Source organism: Mustela nivalis (assembly GCF_964662115.1).
Source record: "Mustela nivalis genome assembly, chromosome: 3".
NCBI lineage: Eukaryota > Metazoa > Chordata > Mammalia > Carnivora > Mustelidae > Mustela > Mustela nivalis.
Genome location: NC_139022.1, coordinates 34,926,001 through 34,939,380, shown reverse-complemented (window position 1 = coordinate 34,939,380; position 13,380 = coordinate 34,926,001). Strand labels below are relative to the sequence as shown.

General features: G+C 41.5%; 1 long non-coding RNA gene across 1 annotated transcript in view; it reads left to right on the top strand.

Moving 5' to 3' along the window:
* The first annotated feature begins 5,192 nt into the window (after positions 1-5,192).
* LOC309861808 overlaps positions 5,193-13,380 on the top strand; it is a 120,321-nt gene continuing 112,133 nt past the window's right edge. Inside the window, exon 1 of the long non-coding RNA XR_014310212.1 lies at positions 5,193-5,365. This is a non-coding gene — a long non-coding RNA (uncharacterized lncRNA). The remainder of the gene's footprint in view (positions 5,366-13,380) is intronic.

The following is a 13,380-nucleotide window of genomic DNA, read 5'->3' as shown; positions in this document are numbered from 1 at the left end:
TTGGGCATGAAACCTACTTTAAATAAACAAAAAAAGAAGCAACTTACAAAAGAAGCGACTCTACTCTCAAAGAGCTGAGGAAGAGAGACACATTGATACACGTAATTACCGTGGGATACTGTAAGTGTTAGGATACGAGTAGTGCACACTGGGAGTTCTTTCTACCTGTGATGATGTGAAAGGATGGTTGTCAGGAAGTCTTCAGAGAAAAGGAGTGTCTGAGGTAGAGTTCTGGAAGGTTTGGTGGGAAGGAAACCCCTTACCAAGGGTAGGGCTGTGTGAAATAGTATGGAGGTTCCTGGGACCCTCGTGGGCATTAGCAAGACTGGGGAATGGGTGGGCTCACTGGGGATAAGCTGGGGTCAGGCTGTAGAGGGTCTTTTATGCCATCAAAGAGCTGGAAATTTTTCCTGCAACAATGTGGAGCCACTGGAGGCATTCATTAAGCATGGGGCTGGTTTGGGAGATGTTTAGGTTTCAGGGGAATCGCTTTGACTTCAGATGGAGAATGGAGCATGGGTGTTGCATGGGTGGGATGTGGTGACTTGGGGGTGAAGGAGGGAGCAGAGACCAAAGTCTTCATCAGGCTCGGTGATAATGGCATTAACCCACTTAGGGAAGTAAGATGGAGGGCAGATTTGGGGGGGAAAAGATAGGTCTGCTTTATTGATGGAATGTGGGGTGTCTGTGGAAAGTCATGGTGGAGAGATCCAGCAGTTGGCTGTGTGCCTCACTCAAATGAACTCATTCATTCGGTGAATATTTATTGTGTGCTATGTGCTCTGTATCTTGGATTAAATGAGGTGCTTCCAAAACTCCTCAGGCACTATAGGAAATTCTTTCTATCCTTCTAACCATTCCTTAGGTGGCTAAAGTAATGTCCTTTACATATTTCATTTTCCCCCAATTTTATTCTCAACTTCGTACATTCACCTTGCTGTTTTCACAAACTGACGACAAACAGTTACAGAAGACATGGAATAAACATCTGTTAAACTACGTATTTTTTTACATCACAACTGTCATGTTTTCATTTGTTTCAAACATATCATCTGGAATAGATATGTGCATTTTTCACTTCAAGGCTTTTATCCCAGACTATTATAAATGATATTACAAATTTTCAGAGTTCATCTGTATTGTGAAGGGGTATTATAAAAAATGGACATTTGCTTAAACCCCTAAGGAACAGTCACGCATTATTTTTTTATAAATAGCAACATTAATGATGATGAAAGTTACCATTTATTGTGTACTTATTATGTACTTGGTCTATCGGGAACATTATATTTGGTTTACATGCGTACATTACGTATGCATGTATCTTCTGGGGTATATATTGTTATTTGCATTTTTTTAAAGATTTTACTTATTTATTGGTGGGGGGCGATGCCAGTGGGGGGAGGGGCAGAGGGAGAAGAAGTAGTAGATTCCCTATTGCGCAGGGAGCCTGACCAAGGGTTTGATCGCAGGACCCTGGGATCATGACCTGAGCTGAAGGCAGATGCTTAACTGACTGAGCCACCCAGGCATCCCTGTTATTTGCATTTTATGAAGGAAATTTTTCCTCTTCGTACCTTTCCAGAAACTCTTTCATGAGATCTTTGATGGGCGCATCTCCCTCTGGGAATGACAGATGATTCCCAGTTCTTTCTTCTTTTCTCTCTGTGAGCACCTTCTCTGAGCACTTTCACCTGCTACAAGCCTTCCCCCGCTATGTTTCAGTGATTCTCATGTCCATGTGTTCCGCCCAGATCTCTGTTCTGAGCTCCACATGAGTTAGCCCAATGTCCACTCATCCCCTGCAGTTGGCTATGCAACGGGCACCTCAAATTGAACACATCCCAAATAATACTCATGGTCTTTCCAAGGCAGGCCCAGGCTCCCAGAATCCCTAAGAATCCCTCTTTTAGGAAGGACGTTTCTGGTGTGTCAGAAACTGGAAGTTCTTCTTTTCTCCTCCTTTCTTGCCCCCCACATGCAATCCGTCTCCAGGCTCTGTGGATTCTGGTCCCTAACTCTCTCCCTTGCACACCCTCTCCTCTCTTTGTCTTCTGCTGTGGCCTTAGAGGAGGCTCCTCACATTTATCAGCACAATTATGGTGACCGGTTTTGCTGTTTCTTTTCCCCTCCGGTTCCTTCTGCACGAACCTTGAGGTTAAGCCCTCCAAACACAAAACTCAGATAACCGTCTTGTCCTCTTTCACTCAGTAGGTATCCACGATTATCAGCACACATTCCAGACACAGGGGCGGGTAACAAGTCAGGTCCAGTTTCATGTGTCCTTCCATGCTCTGAGCTCCCCAAAAGTGGGAAGGTGTTGATCCTGGTGTATAGTATGTGCTCAGTAAAGGTACTCATGAATGAGTGCATCCAACATCTCAGAATAAAACCAGGTCAGCCTGCCTTTGGAATCTATATGTTTTCTTTCTTCCTTCCTTGCTTCCTCTCTCTTTCTCCTTCTTTCTTCCTTTTTAATATTTTATTTATTTGACAGAGAGAGAGAGCACAAACAGGGGGAGCAGCAGAAGGAGAGGGAGAAGCAGGTTCCCCGCTGAACAGGGAGCCCAATGTGGGGCTCTATGTCAGGACCCTGAGATCATGACCTGAGCTAAAGGCAGATGCTTAACTGACTGAGCCACCCGGCCATCCCTCTTGAGTTGATTTTAAATGATGTTATATTCTGCTTGCAAAGCTGGTGAAGAAGAACTAACTGGGTAGAGCCCTAACCTCAGATGCAAATCTTTCACAGGAAACACAACTGGACCTCCCCTCTGGGCTTGGCAGTGGAATTGCCATTTAAATGGCACAAAGCCATTTTAATACTTTGAAGGCAGTTACAGGAGGACTTGGAATATCAAAATTATTATTATTATTAAACAAATTTTTTTTATAACCCAGCCACCCTATCCCTACTCCCTCCCACCCCCCAGCAACCCTGCTTGTTTCATGAGATTAAGAGTCTCTTATGGTTTGTCTCCCTTCTGGTCCCATCTTGTTGCATCTTTCCTTCCCTTCCCCCCACAACCCCCTGCCCTGCTTCTCAAATTTCTCTTATCAGAGAGATCATATGATAATTGTCTTTCTCTGATTGACTTATTTCGTTTAGTGTAATACCCTCTCGTTCCATCCACGTCATTGCAAATGGCAAGATTTCGTTTCTTTCGATGGGTGCATGGTAGGGAATATCAAACTTAATACCAGAAGCCCATTTCATAAAGTAAAAGGGAATGATGCTTATCAGAAATTGCGTCACGTGAGCAGCCCTGGAGATGGACAGGGAGTTAGCACTGCAGCTGCATTTTGAACCAGTTATAAGCTAGAAATAGAAAGCAGAGGAGGAGCTTCTAGGAGACTATCGGAATAATCCAAGCTTGCACTCCCTCAAGCACAGGACCAGTTTTTCAGAGGGCAGAGTAGCTGTTTCTGACTTCAGTACACAAGATGATGTTCAGTTTCTGACTCTGTGCCACGTTCTGGGAAGCACTGGCCCCAGTCCATAATTACGATTCTTCTCTCCCACCTTCAAGGACCCTTCACTTTATTTGCTCTTTCTCCCAGCATGGTACACTCTGTACAGAGAGCTTCTAGGCACTGGCATTTATTTATCGTCCCTGGCCATGCAGAGCGCTTCTGCATTTTTCACAGCAGACCTGGCTTTAGACGAATTCATTCAGTGAATGGTAAGCTGCTTATATGCAGACACTGTTTTGCTTGTCTTTGTGACAAATTTGTCTCTGTGTCACTGCCTCATCTGATGTTGGATGGAATGGAAACCAAAGGTTAATCCACAGAGCTTGATTTAAAACAAAAGATTAAATGGACACGTTGGAATGAAACGAGTAATGATTGCAGTCACAGTTTTTGAATTTGTGCACATAGGCACACCTGAAAAGTTCTTTGAGAAACTCGAAGCCTGGTGAGACCCACATTATATCCTAAACAGTTTGGAGTTCTTGAAGGTTGGGTCTGAACGTCCTGGAATATAGAGAAATCAATGAATCAATGAGAGAGGACAAGTACACAAGTAAGGGTCAAGTGAATTAGGTGGATGGTGGCTACTCCAAGGTCAGAGGTGAGATCATTCTGGAGTGCATTTAAGGAAGAGGATTTACCCTGGGTCAGATAGTGGGAAAAAGATTGGAGTCATGACGGTTGATGACAAAAAGGTATCTGAGATTAGGACCAAGGTTAAATACATTAACTTTAAAGATTTTATTTATTTATTTTTGACAGAGAGACACATAAGGAGAGAGGGAACACAAGCAGGGGGAGTGGGAGAGGGAGAAGCAGGTTCCCTGCTGAACAGGGAGCCCAATGTGGGGCTTGATCTCAGGACCCCGAGATCATGACCTGAGCTGAAGGCAGACGCTTAACCGACTGAGCCACACAGGTGCCCCTCCCCCAACTTTTTTTTTTTTTTTAAAGATTTTCTTTATTTAAATACGTTAACTTTAATCAATAGCCCAGGACCATGAATATGAACAGGTCAAGCAGTCTTTGAAGGGCTAAGAAAAAGAGCAAAAATGTAGTAAAATGTGAGACAGCGTGTATGTTTGGATTTGAGCCTTTGACAAATGAAAATGGGCAGAAATGTTCCAATGTAGTTTATCATTAATATGTTCCTGGGAAGCTCCCTTTTTCTCTGTCTAGGTGCTGACTCTTTGTAAGAGCCTTGTAAGTGTATCAATAAAGGAGATGAGTTTGCTGCTGGACTCAGAGTGATTTCATATTTTATCCCATATTGTTTATTATGATTATTAATCATCCTCATTACGATGCTTATTATTTATCATCCTCTTTTGCCCCTTTTGTTTGTTTGTTTTAGACTATCTGGAAATAGCTTACTTAGCGGGAAGAAAAACCAGTGGGTGTTTATTTGTATTTATTTTTTTAATAAAGGAGATGTTCCAGTTATTACATATCCATTATCTTTGGACAGAATTGCATAAACTCCCTTTCTTTCTTTTTCTTTTAATTTCAGAGTAGCTGACACACGATACATCAGTTGCAGGTGTACAACATAGTGATTCAACTTCTCGATACGTTAGGCTGTGCTCACTCTAAGTATAGCTAGCTACTATCTGGCACCATACAGTGCAATTACAGTGCCATGAACTATATTCCCTATGCTGTACCCTTCATCCCTATGTTAATCATTTGATTTTCAGACTTCGTCCGTCAGAGCCTGGTCCTCCTGCCAGTCCGAGTTGAAGCGACAGGGGGCGCTCTCCAAGAGCCGTGAGTCACCACTGGGGTTCAGCTTGCATCTCCTTCAGATGGGAGGCCGAAGACCCCAGAAATGGTTCATTTCTTTTCTTTATGGCCCCATCTTCCCCTTCAACACAGCTCCTGTCCACTTAAGGTAAACAAACAAACACACAAAAACACAAGTTTCTTGGTGTCCCTTCAGAAGGGAGCAGACAGACAAAATAAAATCTGCAGTCTGTACTTTGAGCTGCTTCTTCTTACCCTTTATATAGTTTCTGCCAGTAGCATTAATCACCACTGCTTTTCAAAGTCTCCCCTTTCAGCAAAAAGAGCCATTACTCATCCTTCCCCAGGAATGAGGGGTTTGTGGGATGCCTACCGTGACGGGGACTGTTCACCGCCTTGCCAGACTTGCTACGTAGTCTTTGAGTAAGGCTACAACTCCATCCAGAAGTCAACCAGCTCTCTCCCACACAAGTGAACAAGGGGCATTCTGCCCTTGGTTTTATAGAACAGTTTCCTGAGGTGTGGTCCTGAATCATCCCAACTCAAATTCACAGCTTTTGCTTCTCAAGTAGGATAATCCACTGACGTGCTATCTAAATGGAATTTGGTGTCTGTCCAACCGTATGGAGCAGCAGAGTTCCCCAGAGTGGGGGAGGGTGGAATGTTTTAAAACACAGATGTCTGGCCCCACCTCCCGAGAGTCTCCTTCAGTAGGTTTGGGGCAAGACCAGAGATTCTGCATTTCTACCAAGTTTCCAGATGCTGCTGCTGCTGCTATTGCTGCCCTGGGTACCCGACTTTGAGAATCAGTGATCTGACATTCAGATCTCTGCTTGTCATAGGGACAGGTTCAGAGCCTTTTCTGATGTTTCTTGACGCTGAAGACTTGATGAGGTCCAGGAGCCTATTTTGATATTGTCTTCGAATTTGAAAGATCTGAAAATGTTATGTAATTTTGTGTGAGCGCCCGTGGATGAAGAACATTCTAGTGACCCAACAGTCTTTAACGCCTGTGGGAATGAAGTCCTGGCAATATCTGCGGATGTCTCCTAGAAAGAGGCATCCACCCAAAATCATGTTCTCTGTTAGTCTTAAATCAGAAACTGGAGTCTGTGTATGAATGGAAATAAAGTTTGTGAGTGATACCTGGAAGCAAAGCCTTCCAAAGAATGCTTAAAACCTGAAGACAAGTCCTCGGAGAATTGAGAAAAACCACCGTCCAAAGTCTGCGCACCTGCCTTCCAGGAAGGGGCTGCTTCTGGCAAAGCCCCACCAACTCTAACCCACTGATTGAGTATTGTATATGAGGTTGAGATTTGACCAAGTTGAATTAATGTCAGACAATAAGAGGGGACTGCTGTAAGCCCAAGTACGATACGTCATAGAGATTGAAATGAGCAGAACTATTAACCAGAAATAACTGCTGGGATCACTATGTATATTGGCCAAAGACCAACTGCAGCTGAGGAATTGTCTGTGCTAAAGTGGGATTGGAAGGGGAAAACAACAGGACCTATAAAGTTGTAAGTCTAATAAATCAATCACTAGTTATTTATATTAGAATATTATCTGAATCGAATAAATGTTTTAGATACAATTGAAGATTTTTTTTTAAAGATTTTATTTATTTGAGAGTGAGACAGACAGAGAGCACAAGCAGGGGGAGCAGCAGGCAGAGGGAGAGGGAGAAGCAGGCTTCCCACTGAGCAGGAAGCCTGACTTGGGGCTCAACCTGAGCTGAAGTCACACGTCTAACCAACTGAGCCACCCAGGTGCCCCACAATTGAAAATCTTTTTGGGGTCTGGAATGATTCTTCAAATTATAAATGTGAGATGTATCTTCTTCTTTTCTTTAATTTTTAAAACCTTAATATAATTGGGATATAATATCCTATTAGTTTTTGGTGTATATAGTGATTCAGTATTTTTATATATTGTGAGGTGATCCCCACAGTAGTCTAGTTACCATCAGTCACCATACAGACCTATTACAGTATAATGGAGTCTGTTTCCTATGCTGTATAGTACCTCCCCATGACTTGTTTTTTTTTAAACTATATATCTTAATATACGTAAAGTATAAAATGAAAGCCCAGCTCCACCTCATCCCAAACATCATATCTAGGCAAGGAGGGTGTTGTTTGGTATTTTTTAAAAGAAGATTCAGTTCGGGGTACCTGGGTGGCTGAGTGGGTTAAAACCTCTGCCTTCGGCAGAGCCACCCAGGCACCCGTGAATGTGAGAATTTAAAAAAGATTTTAAAAAAGGAACTGATAAAATAAGAAAAAAAAAAAAAAAGGAGAGAATGTGATCAGGCTGGAGACTAGAACAAAGCAATATGCTAGATTTAGGGTATGTTTTGATCTGTTAAAGGAAATACAAACTTTCAAGAGAGAAAAATTTATATATATACAAAAAACAAGGTTAAATACAATGAAGGGATAGAATATGACTATAACAATGAAAATTTTAAAAAAAGATTTTAAAAAAGTATCAATAAGATAAAAGTTAAAGTTAAAATAGAAAGAGGAACAATTAAAAAATAAAATTAGAAAAAAATAAAATTTAAGAAATTTAACTTTGAAAGACTAAAGAATCATGGGGGAAAAAGCCATGATTTCTATGTGCTGAATTCCCATAGCTCTGATGTTTTATAGTTCCCATCAATGGGTAAACTTGTTCTTGGCTGGATGTGGGGGCGGGGCCTGTTGCCATAATCCTCAAATGTCTTTGCCTGAGGCAGAATTGTACCGCCCTTGCCAGGGGCTGGGCTAAATAATCTGTTCACATTTGCTCTAGGAGCTTTTGTTCCCTGAACACTTTCCTTAGAGCTCTGTAGGATGGGAATGAAGATGGCGGCCTCCTAGTCTCCGGCTGGAGGAGCCCGGAGCTCAGGGCCCCACTCCTCAGTGTGCCTTCAGAGAAAAGCAGTTAATCCCTCCTGTCTCCCTGGTCTCTGGCTGCACCCTGAGCTCACCCGGCCTGTGATTGAGCATTTCTGTCTCTGGTGCACAGCCCTGTTTGGAGTCTCCAAAGTCTCCCAGACCTGCCACTTGTGGGGTCCCTGCTCAAGGAGCAGTGGTCTGACTGTGACTTGGATCATGGTTTAAGGTAACCCTGATCTGAAAGCTCACTTCTCAGCTCTTTCTCTGTAGCCGGCTTCCCCGGCCCATAGCTGCAAGCTCTGCCACACTCAGACACCCCTGATCTTTATGTGACCCCATGGGACCTGAGACCACACTGTCCCTGTGAGGGCTCCATTCCTGCTTAGCCTCTGGAGCAACGTCCCTCAGTGGAGCAGACTTCTTAAAGTTCCGATTTTGTGCTCCTCTGCTCCACCGCTTGCTGGGAACTGGCCCCTCCTCCTGGTTCTCTCTTCCTGTCACCTCAGATTCACTTCTCCGTATGTCCTACCTTCTGGAAAATGGTTGCTTTTTTGTTCCTAGAATTGTGGCTCTTCTTTTCTTTCATCTCCTGTTGAGTTTGTAGGTGTTTGGAATGGTTTGATAACTCTCCAGCTGAATTCCTGGAACCTGATGATATTTAGGTCCCTTCTCCTCCCTTGAGAGAGAGAATCGTAAGCAGGCTCCACCTTTGTGCAAAGCCTGACATGAGACACAATCTCATGACCCTGACCCTGAGCTGAGATCAAGTGTCAGACACTTAACCAACTGAGCCATCGAGGTGCCCCAAGACTTTATACTTCTAAATCTTATCTTGGTTTGTAAAACCTGCTTATCCTTTACTTTTTTCCCCATCTCTATAAATATAACAAGTCAAGCCACTATTGCTGAAGCCAGAAATGTGAGTTCTGTTTTTTGCTTTCCTGCCTTACCACTGCTACACAAGTAAGTCTTCCATTCTGGAATTTCTTTTATTGGATTCTTCTCCTGCTTCTCCTCTTGCTCATTTTCTTGTCTTCCCCTTGTCTTCCTTAGGCAACAAAGAACATTTAAAAAAGATCTAATGAGCCAAACAAAAGTATGTTTACATTTCTGTTTAATTTTATGTTGTATCCTTCACTTTAAAAATTATGTTTTTTAAAATATAAGCTCTATGCCCACTGTGGGGCTTGAACTTGTGACCCTGAAGTGTGCTCTACTACCTAAGGCAGCTGGGAACCTCTGACTTTATAAATTACAATTGTTATAGTTCATGTATAATTTAATGTCCTACAATCTCTCCTTTTGTTTTAAACGCAAGATATAGGGTGCCTGGGTGACTCAGTTGGTTAAGCAACTGCCTTTGGCTCAGGTCATGATCCTAGGATCCTGGGATCAAATCCCACATCAGGCTCTCTGCTTCATAGGGAGCCTGCTTCTCCCCCTTCCTCTGTCTGCCACTCCTACTACTTGTGCTTTTTTTCTCTCAAATAAGTAAATCAAATCTTCAAAAAAAAAAAATAAACACAAGATATAATTTTTTATCTCACATTCTTAAAAATTCCAAAGGAAATGGCTGGCCTCAGGTCTCTAGGATGAGTTCTTTTTCCATTTCTTATCTCTGCTTTTTCCTATTAATTTCACTCTTGGGCAGGCTCTTTCTGGGTATTGTCCAGAACCTCCAGGTCTAATCATCCCAGATATGTGGAAAGCACCTAGTTTTCATTACCGTATGGTCCTTCGGGATTTGATGACATTTTAAAAAAGTATTCTTGGTAAGTTTTAATGAGATAATATTGGTGATAGGCTTGATCAATATTAGTTTATCTAAAAAATATATGTATAGTTAGCTAAGTCAATTATAGGTTGGCCCCTTTGGGATGTTATTCCACTGGCCTCTATCTCTTATTGTTGCTCTCCAGAAGTCAGCCATCTGTCTGTCATTTTTTTTTTAAAGGTAAATTGTCTCTTTTTCTGACTGCTTTTAGGATCTTTGCCTTTATTTTCCTGTATTTCCACTGTGATGAGCGATGAGGGTGGAAAGAAAGGGGGAGCTAAGCAGCAGGCATAGGCTCAGGTTTGAGAGGTTAGTAAGGTCAAGGACAAATTTATTTCAGGATGAGTTATGTACAACTCTTTGACCTTAAATTTTCTGAGCTGATGAAATGAATACTGGAGGTAATAAAAATAGAGAGTTAGCTTGACTGAGGACTAGTAATGCATTTTTAAAGATTTTATTTATTTATTTGACAGAGATTACAAGTAGGCAGACAGGCAGGCAGAGAGATAGAGAGATAGAGAGATAGAGAGAGAGAGAGAGAGAGAGGATGCAGGCTCCCCGCAGAGCAGAGAGCCCAATGTGGGGCTTGATCCCAGGACCCTGAGATCATGACCTGAGCCAAAGGCAGAGGCTTAACCCATTGAGCCACCCAGATGCCCCAGTAATGAATTTTTAAAATCATGTTTGTCATTTTTAGGGCATTAGTAAGAAACTACCACAATGCATATTTTCTTTTAATTGCTTTGCTTAATCTTTTGTTGTTTATTTACTTGATTTGCTTTATTGATGAAAGCGGTGTACCTTTTAAAAATTGAAGTTTAATTAACGTATAGTATTACATTAGCTTCAGTTGTACACTATAATGATTCAAAATGTATAAACATGACTCAGTGCTCATCATGATAAGTATACTCTTAATCCCCTTCACCTATTTCTCTCATCCCCCACCACCTCCCCTCTGGCATTGAGGAGTTTGTTCTCTGTATTTAAGACTCTTTTTAGTTTGTCTCTTTCCTTGTTTATTTGTTTGGTTTTGTTTCTTAAATTCCACATGTGAGTGAAATCATGTGATGTGTGTCTTTCTCTGTCTGACTTAATTCACTTAGTCTTATATCTTCTGGGTCTATCCACGTTGTTGCAAATGGAAAGGTCTCATTCTTATTCAAGGCTGAGTAATATTCCTGGATATATCCAGGAATATTACTAAATAAGTACAAAAGATGTGAGATATATATCTCACATCTTTTTTTCCCATTCATAAATCAATGGACAATTGGGTTGTTTCCATATCCCAGCTATTGTAAATAATGCTGCATAAACATGCAAGTATCTTTTTGAATTAGCATTTTCATTTCCTTTTTCTTTCTTTTTTTTTTTTTTTGGATAAAAAGTAGTGGAATTACTAGATCATATAGTAATTGTATTTTTAATTTTTTAAAAAAGATTTTATTTATTTAAGAGAGGGAGTGAGACGGAGATAATGACAGTGAGAAAGAGCACAAGTGGGAAGGAGAAGGAGGAAGCAGGCTCCTCGCTGATTAGGGAGCCTGATGTGGGGCTCAATCCCAGGACCCCAGGATCATGAACTGAGCTGAAGGCAGATGCTTCACCAACTGAGCCACCCAGGCACCCTGGTATTTTTAATTTTTTGAGGAATTTCTATACCATTTCCCTCAAGAGCTGCACCAGTTTGCTTTCCTACCAGCAGCACATGAGGATTCTCTCCACATCCTCTCCAACACTTGTTGTTTCTTGTCTTTTTGATTTTAGTCCTTTTGACAGGAGTGAGATGCTATTGTAGACTTATTTTGTGGCCAAACCCGTGATCTATTCTGGAGAATGTTCCATGTGCACTTGAGAAGAATGTGTATCCCATGTTTTTGGATGGAACATTCCGAATATATGTGTTAGGTCTATCTGGTCTAACGGGTCATTCAAAGTTACTGTTTCTTTTCTTTTTTTTTTTTTTTAAGATTTTACTCATTTATTTGACAGAGAGAGACACAGAAAGAGAGGGAACACAAGCAGGAGGAGTGGGAGAGGGAGAAGCAGGCTTCCCACTGAGCAGGGAGCCCCATGTGGGCCTTGATCCCTGGACCCTGGGATCATGACCTGAGCTGAAGGCAGCCACCTAATGACTGAGCCGCCCAGGTGCCCTACTGTTTGCTTTTTTTATTTTTCTGGTCTACTTTTCTTAATCTTGGGGATCTCTATGAATAGGTTTTGATATAGAGGATACCCATGAGATTGTATTGAATTATGTGTTCTAAAAATACTTTATGTTTTAGAGAAAGGACTTCTAAAAACCCACTTTATCCATTCCTACCCCCCAAAGGGGAAAAACATCACTAGAGGATTATTTTTTTAAATGTATGTTAAAAAAATTATTCCCTTAATTTTCAATATATCACAGAGCTTACCAGCTCCTGTAATATCTCAGTTAATTTTTTTCTGTGGCAGAAAAACTCTTATCAGTAAAACTAATCATGTTCATGTCATTCTTATATTAGCCTTTCATCTATTCAAAGGAAATTACTAAGTTTCCCTTGAGCCTTTTTTTTTTTTTCTAGGTTAAATAAGCCCCGTTTCTTTATATTTTCCTCACAGGGAAATGTTTCCTAATCATTTCCATTGTTCTTTCTTGGACCACATCCAGATACCCAGTTGTTGATCCAAAAACTGGCCCATTAATGAAAGTTTGACCAGTGCTGAGTGGGAAGAGAGGCTGACCCATGGGTATTACTTGCGTGTCTAATTATAGATCCTGTGCTATCACGAAGGACCTATTCCCCATGAGGAATAATCTAGTTCTAAGCATCCAAAAAATTTCATTTATTTCTTCAGAGGCTTAAAAACACGCCCACTGGATTAACTCAACAATTTAGCATTAAAACAATGACTGTTTCTTATAGGAAATCTGAGTTTTTCCAGTGAAAGTGAGCAAAGTATTTCGGGTTGATTTCCTTTTTGGTTCATCCTTGAAGCATTGCATTGCTTTAGCTGAATTCTTATGTGTATCTGGTTTGCTTAGGTGTGTCTCTGTTTACTTATTTTGGCCCCTGTGTGCTGCAGATATTGGTCTCTTTTCTGTGCCTGTGTGTTTAGGCATCCTCCTCCTCTGAGTAATGCATCCGGCGATGGGGAGTCTTATAGGGCAGTTGAACTATTCTTTCCTTCCCTTTTTCTTCCTTCCTTCCTTCCCTCTCCCTCTCTCCTTTTTTCTCTTTTCCTTTTCTCTTTCTTTCTTTCTTTCTTTCTCATCAATGGATCTGGGAAAACTTGGGGGTTTTCCATGAATACTGAGGTCCTGGATAACCTGACGAACAGAACATTCTCTATTATCATTTCTTCAGAAGAGAGGCCTGAAGTGGCTGCGTTAATTCTGTTCCCTCTGTGATCAGCATATTCTCCGCAGAGCATTACTCACTCCAGCTCCTCCAGGGCAGTGTGAACTGGACACAAATATAATTCCATTAGCCTTCACTAACTGATGCATTCTCT